The following is a 15,692-nucleotide window of genomic DNA, read 5'->3' on the forward strand; positions in this document are numbered from 1 at the left end:
ATAGTAACAGAACTTCTGATTTTTAAGATGGGCATATAGATGTCTAGAAAAAAAAGGGCCTAGTTCCTAGTTCCCTTGCAAAGGACTAGGTAGAAGTATTATATGTCAGCTTCTGGAACTATCCTTAAATGATGGTTGGTGTGTACTTCTTGCCCCTTCTTTGTCCCTTCCTCCATCCTGTTGCTACAGTTGTGGATATGCTAACAGGAGCTCTAGCTGACACCTTGGACTATGAAGACAAGGGCAACACAGCACATGAGTGGGCAGAAATGTCATACCAGCTTCCCTACCTTTGCAGCTTTATATGAAAGAAGGGTAAACTATCTTGTTTAAATGGCTGCTTTCTTTGGCCTGTGTATCTCAAAAGGAAAAACATCCTAATGTACACAATCACCTATAATGGAAAATATTGGACTATTCAATCTGGATGAAGAAATAAACATACTGTAGCAACACCTGTTGGCTCATCTGCCCAACACCCTTTCCATAACTGACCCTCTCTCTACACTGTCCACATAGCTATAGTGAGTTTCCAAACTCTAGAACATAACTTGACCTTTGGCTGGGCCAATCAAAATCTCTCCCCAGGAATTTGAAAATAAAAGGGAGAAAAAGAGATTTGTCTCTTTGAACCATAAGACTACAATAGCAAATATCTGAGCTATTGGCAACTTTATTTTCCACCATGTGTTGGGAGAAGTAGAAGAAAACAGGCTGAGATGAGAAAGAACAGTGAGTCAGAGCCAAAGTTGAAACAGAGGATTAGAGGAGGGCAGAAAATATTCTTAAGTTCCCCAAAGTCCTTCAGGCCTGGTTGCCTCAGCACTGTTGTTTGCTTATTTCCCAGCCACTCTCCACTTTCTCCTTTCTAAACATGACGCTGATGTTGTTCTGGATCCACCCATCCCTAGAGGGGTTGCAGACTGTTCTAAAACAATATGTCCATGTACTTCCCCGGTAACTGCATCGACCTAGTGATGGCTGGGCATCCAAATTGGCCCGATCTGATTGAAAATTTATATTCCATGTCTAGGGGAAGATGTTATTCTTTCTCCTGCTGGACATAACAAGGAAGCACATAGTCCTGATTGCTATTGTCAGCTTTCTTGCCACCACAAGGGTGACTGTCCTGGGATGAGGGCAATACTGAGATGGCAGCAAGGAAAATTCTAAAAAGCCTGAGACTTTGATGGCATTTATGAATGCTCAAATACATTACATTTTTAAATGACCTATTATAAAAGTCAGGTTTCACCAACCTTTTTCTAAATGGGGCAAGGAGTAAATATTTTAAGATTCTCAGGCTGTAAGGTCTTTTGTCGCAACTAATCCACTCCGCCATTGTAGTTCTAAAGCAGGCCTACACACTACATATATGAATGGCCATGAATGTGTTCCAGTAAACAGGCTGTTGTTTTCCAACCCCTGTTATATGTGAGTTTGAGTCAGAGTTTTCTGTTACTTGTTGCCAAAACTACCATACACGAAGCACAGGTTCTAGTCCCTTTTTGAGGGCCAGCTGCATCTTGCCCTTGGAATCTATGAGGAACCCCAGTGTCCAGAGCTGATGGCCACTACTCCATGAACACCAGCCAACTGTAAACATGTAGGGTGGCTACCTTGGAGTGAATTGGCTGAATAACCCTTTGCCCTTATCCCTCCAACAAATCCTCTTTGTTACTTAAACTAGCTAGAGTTTATTTCTGTTATTTGTAAACATCATCCTTACCATTCTTCTTAGATTTTCACTTGGGGCACTCTTTTAATCATTTTACTCATTTTTTGGTCAAGATGCCTATCAGTTTTACATTATTTCTTCTTTTTGTTTCTTTATTTCTTTAGTCCAGTATTTCAGTGTCAAGATGTAATACTGATTCTTTTAAATATTAGCTAGATGAAAATTTTCCCTGATAATGAGCTCTTTTTTTTGAATTCCTGCAGGCCTTCTGATCAATAACACACAACGTAGCACTTGATGCATGAGGTGTAAGTATAAAGTATCAGAAAGACTTTAAGACATTTGCTGCTGCTCAGATATCCGATGCATTTTGTTAAATTCAGTTGCAACTGGAAGCTATATTCCAATAATGCTGCAATTTCTCAAAATAATTTTAGAATTCCTTCAATCTTACCACTTTATCTTAATATTTGACATTGATGGAGATCTATTACATTGTCACCAGGCATGGCTCCAAATGGATTTCTTTCATTTGCCAAAAAAAAAAAAAAGGTTCATTTTAAATATTCATAATCACTCTTTTAGGTGCTGGTGTGATAAAGTCTCTATTATCAATATGTTTGAAGATTAAAAGGGGAGAAAATAAGAAAATAAATTCTAATAGAACTCAAATTTGTCCAGGCTTCATCAGTCCATGAGTACAAACATGATCCTTTCAAGAGAAAGAGCCCAGATTTTGCAGGGTTTGTCCCATTTACATATGTAGGAATTTAGGCTCCTGCCAGGCTTTCCACGTGGGCTCTCAAACTGACCACATGCTTTTCCATTTCAGGCCTACACTGCTGAAATCTGTTGCTTTCAAGCCTCAAGGATGCCAACTGACTAGGGGTTTTTGTTTTGGTTTTTTGTTGTTGTTGTTTTTACTTTTAAAACTTTTATATAATGGTGGAGAAAAGCAATACTTCTTGTTATACAAGTTTAAAGCTTTTCATATTGTATTCAAATAATCCTAGAAAACAATTTAACAAGGGGGGGAAAATCTCTGTAGTAGGCAGCCTGACTGGGAGCCAGTGTCTCTGTAACAGTTTAGAGAATTCCTATTGTTTTCCAGACTGACCTGATCCAAAAAGGGAAAGGCTGGTTGAACCCACTAAGCAATGTAGAATAAAAAAGACAGAGGAAAATGGACAGGGGAGTGACTGAGACCACACTTCCCTCTCAAGCTCAGCCATTTCTCCCCACCCCCTTTCTGGGGTAGATTTTAAAAGAACATAAATTTCTGCAGATGGTGCCTTTGGTCATCACATGGCTTTGTCCATTTTCTTCAGTGTTGTGGTCTTCGGACCTAGAACAATGACAGACACTTACTAGCTGCACAACACATATGCTGACACTGAATGAATGAATGTCAAAATAGGGTTTTTTCTCCAATCCACATTTCACTGCAACCCAGCTGTGGAAAATGCCCCTACCCTCACTAGACGCTTCATTTTGTTTTCTGGGTCTTGGTGCAGAGGTATCTGGGCCCTTTCTCTTCCCAAGTCCTTGGTAACACAGCCTTTTCCAAATTCTCTCCCAGTTCATTTTGCCAAGAACTCAGGCCTTGTCCCTGAGTCACTGCTGGGAAACAGACATACTTGAACCCCAGCTATAGCCTAGGCCCAAACTGAATTTCCTGACTTAATTATAATATAAAGTGATAAGAGCTATACTCTGTGCACATAGAGGGATGTAGCAAAGGAGACAAAAAAAAACGGAAGGTAGCAAGAAATTAGAGGGAAGGGGACAGATGGTGCAGAAAAAAATGCATAAAACTTTGCCTGCTTCGTATTTTTGCTTTTTACCAGCCCTGAACATTTTGTCTTTGTAACCTAACTGAACCTCCCCCTCCTTGCTTTATAATTTCCTCTTTCCAAGTACACTATAGTACACTACAGGTGCTAGTTAAATATTTGTTGACTGGTTGACAGAGAGAATTAAGACATTAGTGGAGTCCCACTGCTTTCCCCCTCATATTTGTTTTCTGTATTGATTGCTCTGTTCTTACACTGGGCTATGAGATACTGAATAATGAGAGCTCAATAAAGCTGCATTTGTTCGAATCAATCACTACCTATGGACGACACACAAAGTGCCAACCACTGTGCTAGCCGGAAAGCCACCAAGATTAAAAAGGCAGAGCTCTAAAGAAGCATCAGGGTCGGGGTAAAGATAAAGCATGTCAGATAACTATAATGCAAGGTGGAAAGAGCGCCAGGATGTGCAAGGAGATCACATAACCCGCTATGAGAAAGAGCACAGAGGACGAAAGGGGAACCCAAATGTATGCGCTCTGAGGTTACACAGAGCAGCTCTGTGACGAATGAGTGTGATTTTAACCAGCGGAGGTGGGTGGAGGAACCGTGGAATTGTAGGCAGCAGGAACTCCATGAGCAAACTCGTAGAGGTGAAATTCAACCCACAAAGGAACATGTACAGTTGTTTCCAGTATTTTCTCTCATCCTTTATCAGCCATGTGTCAGTCTCTTTAAACATAGCCAGTAGAGGAGTGGCATGGCATGTTTTTTGAGTTTCCACTGAAAAAGAGGGTTTCAATGAACAATGCTGCTGGCAGCCTTTTGAAAGGAAGATTAAAGTCCCACGCTACATGTGAATTAGTCTGTTCAATTCCACATGCAAATCAGATGTCTGTTAAATATTTGTTCCATCCTTGGTATTGTCTGCCTCATAAGTGCTAAAGAGTAGCCGAAATGGAGAATTCTATCACATTAAAGGAATTTTTGCCTATGATTTGTTTATAACACACTATTGACTAATGGGCAAGCTCCCTTGCTCCCAGGGGGCTATGATCCAAGTGCACACACATTCCAGAAAGATTAGCCTTTCCCCTGTTGCTCCTAAGAGCCCTGAAAGCCATAGAAATCAATACATACAGTAATTTATCACTGAGATTAAAATTTTCTATTGATTTCTTCTGGAATGGGGACTGCCACCCAAGGAGCTTTATTCTTTTAATAGACAACTAGGTAATCAGTTGTAATTTTAAGTTTTGAAATGCTCTGGCAACAGTTTTTATGAAACACACAAAGGAAAAATAACAAGAGGCCCTGGCTAGTTTCAAACTCTTGCTGAGTTGCACAGAAGTGATTGCCCCTTGCCTGCCTGTGCCAACTATGAACCTCGGGCCCCTGAAGCAGATGCTCTGTCCCTTGCCATGTATCCAAGGACTGCTGTCAATTTGCAAGCACCAGAAGTCTGGTGGGCGCCTCGTCTTTCTTTCCTTTCTGGAAACAATTGTCTCCTCAAAATGCAGTCTGAGGCTATCCATCTCCAGAGTCCAGCAGGCAGCTGGTATTTGGAGGATCCATCAAGCAGGCTTTATACTAGTAATTTTCAAACCTGAATGTGTACACAAGTCTCCCCGCATTAAAATGCAGATTCTGACTCTGGGGTCAGACCTGCGACTCTATAGTTCTAACACGCTCCCGGGTGTCACCTGGAGCAAAACTTTAAACTCATCCCTCTCCAAGGTAGAAAGACAGGTGGTGTGACAGGCAGTGTGCTGAGCACTTGATAATGTGAAGCCCTAACCAAATGTTCCACAAACATCTGGAACAGAACCCAAAGGGAGAACCTGAGCTCTTCACTGGTCCTTAATTATGCTTGTCTGAGGGAAAATGGGGACAACATAGGAAGAGAAAGGAAATAGACTGCTCATTTCTCTATCCCACACATTTTAATCTCCTGCTCTGTGCCGGGCATTTTTAGGCACAGGGAGTATAAATTACAGTAATAAAATGGATGGAGAAGTAGCCTACTTTGGAAAGGCAGACATTGGAAGCATTCCCCTCAAACCCTTTATTTTCGTCAGGTAACCTTTACTCCAAGAGACCCTATAAGGAATCCAGCCGTTCAGCATTTCCAGCAGAACAACATTATCTGCCATTGTTCTTTGTGTTCAGAGATACCTCTGGCGATGATGTTACTATTCCTGTGTGAGTCTGGCAGAAAGCCCTAAGATGTGACCTAATTTCCAAATAGCTTGTCCTTCTGGTGAGCTGTTATTAGTAAAACCCACTGCAGTGTATAACTCTACCCTGTAGACTTTGATAAAACAGAAGGGCAAAGGAGATTCTCACCTGGATGAGTTTGTGTGACTAGATAATCTTTTTGGAATAATAGTTTCTGCCCATTATATGAAGAAATGATGTAGAAATCAACACAACTCTTTTCTTTCTGAGAGAAGGAATCTTAAAAGCCTGGAAGTGGAAGATCATTAGATAATTTGTTGTTAGCTCACGAAGGACACATTCTGATAAATTTACTGTTATGCTGCCCAGGGGGAGAATGTTTATGTATGGACCTGTTTTATCATCCCTTCTCTCCTGTGTGGACCTTGAAAGTTAAATTATAACATTGCATTATGCTTAAAAGGGAAGGATGCTTCATAGAAAAGGCATTTACTAAGCTCTTGAGGGACTGTTGTGCACTGATCAGATGACAGATGGTGTTCAGCTTTCACAATGTAGGAGTGCTAAAAGAATGTCAGGTCACAGTGAAGCCATGGAAAATCAGAGTGAAATATGCTGCAAGTTGTTCTAAACCTGGCATAAGAAGAGGAGGTCCCAGGAAAATGATCCCGACCACCAAGAGAGGAAAGGAAACTGTCGCAGAAAATGATAGTACTTTAATTTTTGAAAAGCAGATCTGCCTCTAATTTTGCTGTGGGATGTTGGGTAGGTTACCAATGTCTCTGCGCCTTCCTCTACTAGTACAACAGATAAGAGGTGTTAGATGATCTTTAAGTTCCCTCTCAGGCCTGTAACTTTGAGTGCTTGTAATATGCTAACCGCACCATGAAATAAACATCAACACATGCATTATCATCTAATCTCTGGTAGATTTTTTTTCATCCCCATTTTACAGAAGAGAAAACTAAGGTTCAGAGAGCTTGAGAAAAGAAACCAGGCCAAGCTTACACAACTAATAGGAGGCAGAGCTGGAAGTCAAACCCAGGCAACTGAACAGCATAGCTAATGCTTTTAAACTTCACAGTGCATTGCCTTTATAAGAATTTTATGGGTAAAGAAAAAAAGAAATATTTTATTTGTTACTCTCTTAGAAAAGGAATGGGGAATTTCTTACAATATTTGTTATATACCTGTTTTAAAATTCTTGACATATTGGAGTTTGGTCCTGATAAAGGAAGATGTTGTAAGTGGTGTCATAATTTAATGTCCCAGAATTTAGAACGTGAGATGAGAAGCACACACCCTCCTGCCTTACTCAGGTCACTTGCTGCAGGGACTGAGAGCTTTACTTTTCAGGTTCTGGCCTGCCCAGCCGAGCCTATTTGTCAGGCCAGGCTACTAAAAAGTAGCCACATGAGTGTTGACTAGTGACTTCTAGGATTCATGTCTCCTAAACCTGAGGTACCAGGAGCCGGGAAATGCTGGGCTGCAGACAGCAGCTTCCTCTTGTCCTCTTTGAACAGAATTTCCCACGCCCACAGGACGGGGTTTCCTGTAGCATTTCCGACTAGAGTTCTGAATTAAACACACTCCCGCCTGGATGGTGCTATGACATCCCTCACCCTTGGAGGCTGTGTGGCAACGGGCAGTGGTGGGGTGCCACCTTAATGATTCTTGCATATCTGCATCACACTGGTATATACCCTTATTATATTTTTTCCTTAAACTGATTCACTTAAAAAATGTAAATAGCTTAATCTGTTCAAAGCAAAAAACTTCAAGACGTTTTATAGTTTTAAGTTTTATATTCAGGTCTATGATTCATTTTGAGTTAATTTTTGTATATGGTGAGAGGTTAGGTATTTTATTTTTTACATATAGATGTCCAATTGTTCTAGCACTGTTATTGAAAAGATTCTCTTTTCTCTAAAGAAATGCCTTTGCACCTTTGTTCCTCCCCTTGGTAGTTAGACGGGGTCCTTTGGTCCTCTTACTTTGCCAGAGGCATTGCTTAATGCCTGGGGAGAGAAAATGGGAGCTACCACCCACCTGTCTTCAACCACTGCCCCTTCCAGGGGGCTCCTGCTGCCATCCAGTAGTTGGACTGTTAGTTTGCTCTATCTTTGGACATTGTAATTTAGTTTCTTATTGACCTCTCTTTGATTACTTCTGCTTAATAATAAAAACCTCCCTTTTCTTGAGGGTTTACTAAGTATCCCAGCCCTATTTCTGCCAACCCCTCAAATTCTCTTTTCATTTACTAACTTGTCCTTGATGTCCCAAAAGTTACAACTTATAAAATAAGTTTGAAATTTTATAAGGGGTGGAATAGGGTAAGAAAAGTTTTGAATTTCGTATATAAGAAATGGATGGGTATTCGTTAAGCAATGCCATTAGCTATTGGCATGTCCCAGCTGGAATTTACTAGTTAAGGGCTCTTGTGGATAATGTTACTTTCCTTGTGTGACTCCTGTTTTGGGGTTGGGCTAAGCCATGTATGTACTATCCCACAAACAGGTACACACAGAAGTATACAGACATAAACACACACACATACATAGATACCTGGAAATATTTTTGCACTTAACTGTGACTCTCCTTCTAGTTAATGTACAGGCATATTTATAGTTATACTATGGGGGAAATTTCCAAGTTATTGGATCTTGGAGACTCTAAGGGATCATCTGGGTTGGGTGGGCGGTCAACTCTGATGAATTAGTGATCATGGCTTGGAGCACCGCATTGAAAAAGGTGAGTTCAGTTTAGTTGAGTTCAGTTTAGCTGGAAAAAGAGCTATCATCAATTATCCTGCCTGCCATGGCTGGGGGTGGTGGTATACATATGTTATTACTAACTCTAATCCAAGACCAGGCCACTCTCTTTTCAAAGTACAGTAATCTCTTTTACTTTATCTTTGACAGCTGGCCTCTACCCACTGCAGGAATATTTTCAGTATTTGAGAGTTTGCTAATTTTTAAAAAAATGCTCATTGCATTGTTGAACAGCTTACATGTTGAATTCGAAAATCTATGTCATTGAGACTTCCAATCATTTATTCCAATTCTGCCGTTTGGAGCTGTAGAGACCAAGCTGATGCCCTATTCCACATCATAGCTCTTCAAATATCAGAAAACAGTTACCGTGTAATCTCTTCTAGATAAATACCACCATTTCTTTCAACTATTTTTCAGATGTTGGGGTTTCTGGATCATCTTGGATCTTACTTAATTTTTCTTTGCTTTCTTTCAAGTGTGCTACTCAGAAAGGGACAAAGGATTTTAGATAGGATCTGACAAACTGGAATTAATTGGGACTCTTCCATATTGGCTTACATATATTTATATTAATAAGCTTCAGTTTGCACCTAATACATGTTTCTTGGTTATTTCACACTGAATTTTGAGTAAATAAGACAAATTCTTTTTATATGATTTACTCAATTCAGTTCTTCTTTTTCCTGAGTCAGTATTTGAATTTTTACCTTTTAAACTGCATCTTAAGTCCTTTCTGGAGTACCTGTGCTGAATATACTATCTGTATTTCTTTCATATCTATGAAGTAGTTGTTCTATTCCCATTTTGCAGTTGTGAAAACTGAGACTCAGACAAGCGCAATGTTACACAGCTAGGAATTTGCAGAGTCTGGAATCAAACCCAGTTCTTTCTGGCTATAGAGTTTATTCTCTGTCTTCTGCCAGATGCTATATTTGGTAATTTTGAATTCTGAACCCATCACAGAAAAAATAAAAAGGTGGGGGAGATAAATAGACTGTCCTTTTGTCAAGATATTCTTTATTTTGGCATTCTGATGTACTAGTTAACTACTTCATTTAAAAAATGAATAGAAAGGAAATAAACTTTGGTCTGACCAGTTTCTGGTGAACTCTCTTGGTTCCTCATAGTCATCTTCTTTTAAAACAATTTTTTTTTAAAATTGATTTTAGAGAGAGAGGAAAGTAGGGAGAGAGAGAGAAACATCAGTCAGGATTGGTTGCCTCCTGAACACCCTGACTAGGCATCAAACCCGAAACCTAGGTATGTGCCCTGAGTCGGAATCAAACCCACAGCCTTTCGGTGCATAAGACGACACGCCAACCAACTGAGCTACACAAGCCAGGACCCTCATAGTCACCTTTTTTAAGTGCTCACTAGCTGCCTGCTTAACTACCCAATCTAGAACTTTGTTGGGGATTAATGGCAAGTTTATCAGACTATTAGTTCCAGAATCCATGATTACTGGGAAATTTGCTTGGGTCTTTTCTCTGGTCCCTGTCCTACTTCCCATAAGTTCTCATGGCTGTCTCAGTGGTTCTACCCTTACATCTGCACTTGTGTTCAGTTCCCTCAGATGGAAGTAAGGGAGGAGTCTGCTCTCATTTGCAGGAGCTAAGTGCTTTCACACTATATTCCCTCATTTTATTCTTTGATTTCCTCCCAATAATGTTATTTTTTCTATTTCTAAGTTGTAGATAAGAATCCCTCTTAATGGAGGGATTAATGGAACAGATGCATTCAACAAAGTTTCTAGTAATTTCTGGTAAGTGAATTCCAAAGTGACCTCTTATGGCCCCAACAACAAAAGACAGTGAATGCACTTCCCCAAAAGCCTACCTTGTATTATAAGTCAATGAGATGCATTTGGGTAATATTTACTCTTTCAGATGATTTGTGCTGGGAAATTTCTCTATTAATAAAAATAATAGGGCCAAATGTATTTATTTATAGGTGTGGTTATCCCCTGATTATATCCCCCTGAGATCTAAGGGTATATGTATATTAAAAGTTTATTTAAAAGTTTCTAGTCTACAACATAGACTGACACCCATACAAAAATCATAGGTTAGATCATAAGATCACACAAATTAACATACCTGCATAGGACGGTGTGTGAGAGGGGTGCTGATAAAAGTTCAACAAAACTTTTGTATCAACAAAAGTTTGCTATCACCAATCTAATTTCAGTAGGATTCCCCAATTTGGGGTGGGGAAAGAGGAGAAACTTTATGTAAATGAACAATTTGCAAACTAGGAAACACAGCCTCTGGTTTAAATGGATAGTGTACTCCCCTGAGACAAAGGGGAAGCCTGCTTATATAAAGTGCCCCCCATCCCTGATTGGTCCATTTTTATGCAAAATAGGAATTCAAATTTGTACAGTTTGATTGTTTCAAATAGCTCTGTCTTAATTGGTCAGAATTGTGAGCTCTGATTGTTCATTTTAGAAATGCTCAGGTTGATTGGTAAATATGCAAATGAGGATATAGCTACAGCTCCAGTTGGGAGGGGCGGATCCCGAGGGCTCCTTTATGGGGGTGGGTTGCGACCTCAGGAGCACAGCGCAGAAGGCCGACAGTTCAGCTTATCTATGGCTTTTTCCTGAAATACAACACTTCTGAGAGGCTTCTGCTGGCAATGGCTGCTAGACTCTGGTTATGAATTTAAGCCCAATTAACCACAAGAAGTCCCTCTTGGCAGATAATTAATTCCTTCTTCTGGTTCACAGTTGTTAACACAGAGGTTTACCTGGATAAAAGTTATAAACCATGCACTTAATACTCAGCTAATATCTTACTCTGGGCTGTTTTCATGTTTCCCAGTGTTAGAAAGAGAGCTTATCAATGAGGCACCAGTAATTGCACATTAAAAAACTTGGTAAACTGCAAGGAGCAGCGAGGACCCTTTATAAATCTGACTTTGCCTAGGTTAGCAACTTTGGGTTTCAGTTTCCAGGCGTTCCCTCCTCATTGCAGTCCTCAAAAGCAAGCTCTGGCAAAACCAGTCTCACTCCTTCCTTCTAACTCCCTATCAGAAAGCCCCTCTGGTCCCTCTAATCCCTTTAGAGGCTTTGAAATCTTGGTCTCCAACCCCGAGGCACCGTGAATATTCATCTAGGGGAGTGGCCCCCTGCACGCGCAGCTCCTGGCAGCTGAGACCAGCTGAAAGGGCCGCCAGCTGCAGGCTGAGAAAACAGTTCCCGTTTGTGTGCGGGGCTGACACGCTGTCCAGCCTCGGGCCTTCTCGAGGCCGCACATTGTGCATGTGTGGAAGGGGCTTTGCCAAGACGAATGGACTTTTCTGAGGCAGGGAGCAGGAGCTACATTTGAGGGGTTTAAATCTCCCTGCCACCCACCTGCCAGGGCATGTGAAATTCCATTGATAAAAATTCAGGCATTATCCTCTCCAGGAGTTTGTCCCTCTTTAAGAAAACAAATACCCCTTGTGTGAATAATTGGAGGCTTTTTACCCTCTGGTGGCACCTCTTCCTCTGCAAGTCTCCAATGGAGACTTTTTTTTTGCATTCTCAGGGCTAAGCAGGGGAAGCAGAGCCCTTATGTACTTCGCTAACTTCACAGTGTCCCCTTAGGCCATTTAGGATTAAGAATGAACTCTGGAAAACTAGAACTATATTGTTGATCAAAATTTACAAATGTTAAATTTAATTTTGAAGAAAACAGGGTACTGTGCAATCAAAGCTGTTGAGTAGACAGGAAAATGTCTTTGAAGGTGGAATTGCTTGCCTTTATGTTGAGAAAACTTCCCTGTAAAAGTTTACCTTTGATCATGTTAAAAGAAACCATAAATTGGTAAATTTAATTTAGAAGACTACCCTGGCTTTTATATTCCTGGCTTTCCTCAGCCCAGCCTTCTGACTTATATCAACTTAAAGGAGTGAGAAAGTTGCAAGGGTTTTTAACTTGTTACAGGAATCAATTGTCTTCACTATCCTCTGTTTTGTTTTTTCCAACATGTGATTGTTCTTTGGAGGTAATTTTTAAATTGTTCTAAATAGCCACCCTATTACCACAGATCTTTAAATGGCACCTGGTGTGCCGTCATGGGTCAAGAGAGGTATAATTGGAATGTATTTCAAGGTTATCAGCAGACTACTGAGGTTCTTTCAACCCTGATACTATTTAACATCTATAGTCTTCGAGGCTCCCAGGTCCAGATCTCTGGAGTATCTCTCTCTCAGAAGTGTAGCTCCCTTTGAAATTAGTTCCTTGATGGTTTCCCTTTGATATGAAGATAGAGGTAATATCAACAATTATATTGTGAAATAAAATTCCAAATGCGTTAAACCATGTTGGTTTAATAGAGTTTTTCTTTAGAAGGTGAGAACCCCCAAATGCATTCTCAGTAGCCAATTCTGTCACAAATCCTGCCATTGGCTGCAGCATTCAGTAATTTAACTCTTTCTTAAGTCTTTGGGCAAATTTAAGTAAATATGACATCTGCCCTCAATGTTGGGAGTCTGTAGTAAAATCACAGTTTACATGATATATAAATATACCAGCATGCAGTATGTGGTGTATTTGATGAACATCAGATATTAAAAGCCCTAATTAAGAGTGAAAAAGAGAAGAACAGACAATGAAAGGCAGCCTGCCCTGTGTCAAGGGCACCACTCCAGGGTGACATCTGCTCATGAGCTGCTGGATAGCATTTTTCTCATACTGAAAAAATTATCCTTGTGATCTGCAGATTGAATGCCCTGTCCATGTGTTTATTAATTACTCTAAATTTCATTTCATCAAGCGGTGGAAACCTTCATATGTCCTCCAAATGTATAATGCTATGCTATTCATAGTTGAATAATTGCTGTAACTAAAGTTTTGTTTGTTGGTTTGTTTATGAATGCCCATTATGGACTAATATTGGGGGCTTATATAACATCTTCAGTTTCCACATCAACTCTACAATATAGTGATTATAATTTTTGTTTTATAGATGAGGAAGCTGAATCTTGGAGAGGCTAGTAAATTGATTCGGGCCACAGATGGTGACTGATAGAGTTGGATTCAAAGCCAGGACTGTCTGCCTCCAGAGCTCATGCCCTTTCTGTGAGACCTTGGCACTTCTCACTTAGTCTTCCTTGTGCCATCTTAGAGTTCCTCCTCCATAACTTCTCACTTGTACTTGGAAGCTCTAAGTTCCTGAGCCAGCCCTTGGGAGAGTTTAGTGAGTTAATTTTGAGGGACTTGAAAATTCTCTGAGTCTAGACTTCCAATTCCATTATCTTGGAGTTCCTGCCTCCTTAGCACCTGGCCTTGTCAGTGGCTGGTCAGTTCAGTGGTGGCTGGTGGGTGTTTGTGCATCTGGGTTCTCATTTTGGCTCCACCTCTGATTCATAGGGTGACCTGAGGGTGTCACTTAACCATTTCATATCTCTGGTTCTCCAAATGGAGGTATTAAGAATCACCTTCTTTCCTGAGGGCTTGCACAGACCAGCTAATTAGGACTTGGGCCACATTTTAGAACCATGAAGCATATTAATTCAAGTCAATAAATGCTTATTGAGTGCTTGCAGTGTGCAGAGCAGGTGGAGGCATGGTGTTTCTGACCTGTAGATGCACTATTCTAAATAGTTCCTTCATTTTGCATCTCTGTGAGACTCCACCACACTTCTAAGATGCCTTTATCTCCATGTACATGTTTCTTTAATTTTTTTCTCTCTGGGTCAAGACTTACCCCTGAGTGCCCATTCTACTTTGTTTTCAGGGAAATATAGCATAGTTCCTTCTCATCCTATAGGAAATTTTATTAGAATTCAACCAGTTTGGAAAATGACCTCTGCCTGCTCTACTAAACTGGTTCTGTTTCTCTGGGTTGGAGCATGCCATGGTCCATACAGATCTACACTGTTAGCCTAGAGGGGCATACCTTTTATTTTTTTATTTCAAACATACACCTGACCTAACATTGGGCCTTCCCACAGTGAGATCATGATACTGACAATAGAACTTTTATGTGTTTGGAGCTCTCTGACAAGCACATCCATAAGCCGGAGAGACGGCATTCCTGAGATTCCCAGGTCAGGTCTTCCTTGTCTCTGCGCCAGCTCATGAGATAACAGCATGCTGTGAAGAAACCCAGGATCAGGTTTACCCTGTCTGGAGCGAGCTTTCCAAAGGTTGAAACTTTACCCTCTTCTATCGAACCTGTTTTCTTATGTTTTCATTTGGGATCTTCTAGTAGCAAGGCAGCTTTCTGGGACTCTGTTGTGAGCGGTTCTGGAGCTGATGGGTAGTGTTACATGTGTGTACATTTGCTTCTGTTCCTTTCCTTTTTTTTTTTTTTTTTTTGGTGACCTACCAAATGTAGAAGAGTCTACATTTGGCTGAAAGCCTAGGATGATTTAATTTCTACCATTTGGGTGACATTAATTAATGTAGGGACTGTTTCAGATTCTTAGTTACCCTAGGGATACAAGGGGAAGGTCTTCAAAGACTCTGTACCATACTCAAAGATGTGCAAGTAGTTTGTACTAGAAATGAGCAACGCTGGGCTCCAGGAGCAACCCTGCTGGGGAGAACTGGTGGACGACTCATTGACTCTCTAAGAAAAGGGCAGAGTGGGTCCTAATGCTTCATTTCAAGTTTAAGCTGAGTCCATTCCATGGAGCTTTGGCCCATGCTAGATGATAAACAGTGACTTGAAGCAGTGAACTAAAGGGGGGAGAACTACCATTTTGGAAGAAAGAGAGCAAACACCTGAACTTGAAAAAAAAGCCGGGAGAGTACTGTCAAAGCCACTTCTCTACTTCTGATATCATCTCTGGAAACCAAATCTCACTAGAAATATGAAGATGAGTTAAAACTTTTGAGACATGCCCTTGTCTGACAGGCTTTTTCATTCAAGATCCCTTAATTATCAGACGCAAATACATCTTAAAGGCTTTGTCTTCTCCACTAATTTTATTCATCGGACAACTTGTAGGTTTGAAAGATGAAAGCCAGCAAAGAGGGGTTTTACGGGGTGGGAATCTATTAGTGTTTTCTGAGATTGGGATCTCTTTTTTAAAAAAGCTTTTCAAGGTAATGACTGGCAAGATAGAAGTCCTGGCATCACAAACAGCAATGTTAGACAAAGCAGTTCAATGGGTTCATTACTTGCACTTTTTATTTTTTCATAGTAGCATTTCATTATCTGAGATGCAGTTGCACTGTAAGAATGGCCACTAGTGACTGAAATGCATCCTAAACAATAAGATTTCCTTTAGATGGAAACAACGTGGTTACTCATCTTTTATTTCCAGCATTAACT

Source organism: Miniopterus schreibersii (genome assembly GCF_964146895.1).
Source record: "Miniopterus schreibersii genome assembly, chromosome: 13".
NCBI lineage: Eukaryota > Metazoa > Chordata > Mammalia > Chiroptera > Miniopteridae > Miniopterus > Miniopterus schreibersii.